Source organism: Dasypus novemcinctus, chromosome 12, assembly GCF_030445035.2.
Source record: "Dasypus novemcinctus isolate mDasNov1 chromosome 12, mDasNov1.1.hap2, whole genome shotgun sequence".
NCBI classification, from domain to species: Eukaryota; Metazoa; Chordata; class Mammalia; order Cingulata; family Dasypodidae; genus Dasypus; species Dasypus novemcinctus.
Genome location: NC_080684.1, coordinates 72,318,369 through 72,324,368, shown reverse-complemented (window position 1 = coordinate 72,324,368; position 6,000 = coordinate 72,318,369). Strand labels below are relative to the sequence as shown.

The following is a 6,000-nucleotide window of genomic DNA, read 5'->3' as shown; positions in this document are numbered from 1 at the left end:
GCAAAATTGGAATACACATACCCAGTAACTGGCAGAATCCCCACATTGGTCTCTGACTTGTGTAGTAAGGGCTATTATGGTTGGAAAGGACTAGTGGAAGCTGCTAGAACTGCCCCTACCTAGCAAAATAGTATACCAAAAGTAATACCAGATTCCTGGAGGGACTGCAGAAATTAGTGCCACCATCAAGAATTTGAATGATACAGGGGTGGTAATTCCCACCACATTCCTATTCAACTCTTCTATTTGTCTGTACAGAAAACAGATGGATCTTGGAGGATGACAGTAGATTATTGTAAACTTAACCAGCTGGTGACTCTGATTGCAGCTGCTGTCCCAGATGTGGTATTATTGCTTGAGCAAATAAACACGTCCCTTGGTACCTGGTATGAAGCTGTTGATTTGGCGACAGCTCTTTTCTCAACTGCTATTAGTGAAGGACCACCAGAAACAGTTTGCTTTCAGCTGGCAAGGTCAGCAGTATATCGTCACAGTTCTGCCTCAAGGGTATATAAACTCTCCAGCCCTATGTCACAATATTGTATGCAGGGATCTTTTTTTTTTTTTAAGATTTATTTACTTATTTCTCTCCACTCCCCCCCCCACACCCCGGTTGTCTGTTCTCTGTGTCTATTTGCTGCGTCTTTTTCTTTGTCTGCTTCTGTTGTTGTCAGCGGCACAGGAATCTGTGTTTCTTTTTGTTGCGTCATCTTGTGTCAGCTCTACGTGTGTGCGGCACCATTCCTGGGCAGGCTGCACTTTCTTTCACGCTGGGCAGCTCTCCTTATGGGGCGTACTTCTTGCGCATGGGGTTCCCCTATGCGGGGGACATCCCTGTGTGGCACGACACTCCTTGCATACATCAGCACTGCACATGGGCCAGCTCCACATGGGTTAAGAAGGCCCGGGGTTTGAACCACGGGCCTCCCATGTTGTAGATGGACGCCTAACCACTAGGCCAAGTCTGCCACCTGTATGCAGGGATCTTGATCTTCTCTCCCTCCTACAAGACATCACCCTGGTCCATTATATTGATGATATCATGTTGATGGGACCTAGTGGGCAAGAAGTACCAAGGACTCTAGATTTATTAGTAAGGCATTTGTGTGAGAGAGGATGGGAGATAAATCCAACTAAAATACAAGGTCTTTCTACCTCAGTGAAATATCTAGGTGTCCAGTAGTGTGGGGCATGTCAAGATATCCCTTCTAAAGTGAAGGATAGACTGCTGCACCTGTATCCTCCTATGACCAAAAAAGAGGCACAACCATTAATTTGTCTCTTTGAATTCTGAAGACAAAACATTCTTCATTTGGGTGTGCTACTCTGGCCCACATACTGGGTGACCAGAAAATTGCTAGTTTTGATTGGGGACTGGAACAAGAAGAGGCTCTGTGTGAGGTCCAGGCTGCTGTGCAAGCTGCATTACCACTTGGGTCATATGATCCAGCAGATTCAATGGTGCTGGAAGTTTCAGTGGCAAATAGAGATGCTGTCTGGAGCTTTTGGCCGGCCCCTATAGGAGAATCATGATGCAGACCCTTAGGATTTTGGAGCAAAGCCCTGCCATCCTCTGCAGAGAACTATTTCCCCTTTGAGAAACAGCTTTTGGCCTGCTACTGGGCCTTAGTAGAGACTGAACACTTAACCATGGGTCATCAAGTTACCATGAGAGCTGAGTTGCCTATCATGAACTGGGTATCATCTGACCCACCAAACCATAAAGTTGGGCATGCACAGCAGCACTCCATAATAAAGTGGGAGTGGTATGTACAATATAAGGCTCAGGCAGGTCCTGAAGGCACGAGAAATTTACTTGAGGAAGTAGCTCAAATGCCCATGGTCACTACCCCTGCCATGTTACCATCTCTTTCCCAGCCCACAGCTTTGGCCTCTTGGGGAGTCCCTTATAATCAGTTGCCCGAGGAAGAGAAAACTCGGGCCTGATTTACAGATGGTTCTACATGACATGCAGGTACCAGCTGAAAGTGGACAGCTGCAGCACTGCAGCCCCTTTCTGGGACATTCCTGAAGGAGAGTGGTAAGGGCAAATCCTCCCAGTGGGCATAACTTCAAGCAGTGCACCTGGTTGGAAGAAGAAATGGCCAGAGGTGCATTTGTACTGTGATTCATGGGCTGTTGCCAATGGTTTCGCTGGATGGTCAGGGACTTGGAAGGAACATGACTGGAAAATTGGTGACAAAGAGGTCTGGGGAAGAGGTATGTGGATTGACCTTTTTGAGTGGGCAAAAACATGAAAATTTTTGTGTCCCACATGAACGCTCACCAGGGTAACTTCAGCAGAGGAAGATTTAATAATCAGATGGATAAGATAACCTGCTCTGTGGCTAATGCTCAGCCTCTTTCCCCAGCCACTCCTGTCATTGCCCAAGGGGCTCATGAACAAAATGGCCATGGAAGTAGGGTTGGAGGTTATGCATGGGCTCAGCAACATGAACTTCTCCTTACCTAGGCTGACTTATCTACAGCCACTGCTGAGTGCCCAATCTGTGAGCAGCAGAGACCCACACTCAGCCCCCAATATGGCACCGTTCCTCAAGGTGACCAGCCTGCTACCTGGTGGGAGGTTGACTACATTGGACCACTTCCTCTATGGAAGGGGCAGTGATTTGTTTTAACTGGAATAGACTCATACCCTGGATATGGCTTTGCATTCCCTACATGCAATGCTTTTTCCATAACTACCATCCATGGATTGACTGAATGTCTTATCTACCACCATGGCATTCTACACAGCATTGCTTCCAATCAAGGAACTCATTTCAGAGCAAATGATGTGTGGCAATGGGCACATGCCCATGGAATTCACTGATCTTACCATGTTCCCCATCACCCTGAAGTAGCTGGATTGACAGAAGAGTGAAATGGCCTTTTGAAGACTCAATTACAGCACCAACTGGGTGACAATACCTTGCAGGGCTGGGGCAATGTTCTCCAGGAGGCTGTGTATGCTTTAAATCAGCATCCACTCTATGGTGTTGTTTCTCCCATCACCAAGATCCATGCGTCCAGGAATCAAGGGGTGGAAATGGGAGTGGCACCACTCACTATTACCCCTAGTGACCCACTAGGAAAACTGTTGCTTCCTGTCCCTGCAACCTCAAACTCTCCTGGTCTACCAGCTTTAGTTCCGAAAGGAGGAGGGAGTGCTGTCACCAGGGAACACAACAATGAGTGCATTGAACTGGAAGTTAAAACTGCCACCTGGCCACTTTGTGTTCCTCTTATCTTTGAATCAACTGTCAAAGAAGGGAATTACTGTACTGGCTGGGGTAATTGATCCTGACTATCAAGGGGAAATAGGACTGCATCTACATAATGAGGGTAAAGAAGAGTTTGCCTAGAATACAGAGATCCTCTAGGTCATCTCCTAGTACTGCCATGTCCTATGATTAAAGTCAATGGAAAATTGCAACAACCCAGTCCAAGCAGGACTAATGCCCAGAACCTTCAGGAATGAAAGTTTGGATCACCTCACCAGGCAAAGAACCATGTGACCAGTTACAGAAACTAGGACTATAATGGTCATGAATCTTTCTTTCTTGTTTCATTATGATGATGATTGTATATGTACACAAAATGAAATTCTTTGTCTTGTTCCCCAAACTTTCCCCTTGGCGTATAACAAATTGTATCCATTTCATGTCATAATATTAGAGGATGTCAAGCTTGAGAGTGAATATTACCCAAAAACTTGAACCCTATTTTGTATGGAATTTATGGATTTCTGGTTGTACGCAGGAAAATTAAACATCTTTAGGCGGAAATATATATATATGAATGCATGTCTGTTATTGTTTTTACTTAGAGACTAAGTATGGTTTATGGTAATGTGTATGGTTACCAAGTTAACAAGGGGTGGACTGTGATGGTTAGGCTATTGTATCAACTCAGCCAAGTAATTGTGCCAAGTTGTTTGGTCAAGCTAACACTGGGCTAACTGTAACACAAGGGCATTTATGGACTTCAGTCACCATTGACTTTACTGCAGTGGTAAATCATAGATAGCTGGTGATAATTACATCAGTCAGGGAGATTGCCATCAGCAAAGAGTGACACTTAACCCAATCAGTTGAATGCCTTAAAAGGGGAAGTGATTCCAGCATTGAGACTGAATTTCCCAGCTCATTTTTGGACAGTCACCATCTCCCAGAACTTGTCAAGAAACTTCACTGGACTTTAATTGTAGCCCCAGGTTGCAGCCTGCCTGTGAAACCTGGACTTGTGCATCCCCATGGCTGTGTGGAGACTCTTATAGAATTGCATGCTATTGGCAGATCTCTCTTGTTGATTCTGCTTCCCTACAGAACCCTGACTAATACATATGCTCTCTCACCTAGGAGTTTACATTCTTATGATATGACAGATTTAGAGAGAACAATTACTCACTTTCTTTTACTTGGAATTTAGATAGGATGAATTCCTGATCTTTGTACTCTCCTATCATGAATCATTTAGTTTAAAGATACTGGGTTTTTTGTTTTGTTTTGTTTTGTTTCATTTTAGTATCTTTAAGGTGATTATCTTAAAGCCTCATGTATATTTCTGTACACCTTAATTCTTTTTTTTTTAAATTAGAGAAGTTGTGAGTTTACAGAAAAACCATGCAAAAAATATAGGGTTCCCATATACCACCCTATTATTAACACCTTGCATTAGTGTGGTACATTTGTCACAATTGATGAAAGCACATTTTTATAATTGTACTATTAGCTATAGTTCATGATTTAACTTATGGCTCACTGTGTTGTGCAGTTCCATGGATTTTTTTTATTCTAGTAATGTATATACAATCTAAAATTTTCCCTTTTTACCACATTCAAATACATAATTCAATGCTGTATTTACATAATTCAATGCATAATTACATTTCCATTGTTGTGCTACCATTACCACCACCCTTTACCAAAATTTTCCCATCATCCTAAATAGAAACACTTCACATATTAATCCTTTAATCCCTACTCTCTGACCCTATGCTGTCCTCTGGTAGCCTATATTCTAGATTCTGACTCTATGAGCTTCCTTCTTCTAATTTTTTCACATCAGTAAAATCATATAATATATGTCATTTTGTGTCTGACTTATTTCATTCAACATGACATCTTCAGGTTCATCCACATTGTTGCAAGGATAAGAACTCCATTCCTTAAATATGCATTCTGAAATATGCATATTCACTTAAAGCCCTCAGATTATCAGAGGCAACCCTTCCCCAGTACCCTTATTGGTTCCTCCCCCAGAAAAGTAGAACATGAGCTTATCATTCACTTTTTTCAATAATTTGACCAAAAAAAGTTCCTTTCTCATTTAACATATTCTGGCCCTTACTGGTATTCTTTATCAGGTTGGAGGGCTCCTACCGGTATTATTCTGTATTAGACTGGAAAGAGCCCAGCTAGAGCCTTAATTAAGACACAATTCCTTGGGAAGCGGACTTGGCCCAGTGGTTAGGGAGTCCGTCTACCACATGGGACGTCTGCAGTTCAAACCCTGGGCCTCCTTGACCCACGTGGAGCTGGCCCATGTGCAGTGCTGATGCTGTGCAAGGAGTGCCCTGCCACGCAGGGGTATCCCCGGGTAGAGGAGCCCACGCAGGAGTGCACCCTGTAAGGAGAGCCGTCCAGCACGAAAGGAAGTGCAGCCTGCCTAAGAATGGCGCCGCCCACATGGAGAGCTGACACAAGATAACTCAACAAAAAGAAACACAGATTCCCATGCCGCTGACAACAACAGAAGCAGACAAGAAGAAGACGCAGCAAACAGACACAGAGAACAGACAACTGGGGCGGGGGGTTGGGGGGGGAAGGGGAGAGAAATAAATAAATACATCTTTAAAAAAAGACACAATTCCTGCCTTTGGTGTTTATCATCCAGATGAGAAGATGCCATATATTCCCATAAAAAGCAGAACCAAAACTTCAGAAAGTGATCAACACACAATTGGACAGTGTTGTCAGAATTTAGAGAACGAAGAGA

The 6,000-nt window shown here is 43.6% G+C and overlaps 1 pseudogene; it reads left to right on the top strand.

Annotated features, from left to right (window-relative positions):
- Window positions 1-279: 279 nt before the first annotated feature.
- The window catches only part of LOC101419341 (cyclin-J-like), a 75,467-nt pseudogene continuing 69,746 nt past the window's right edge, over window positions 280-6,000 (top strand).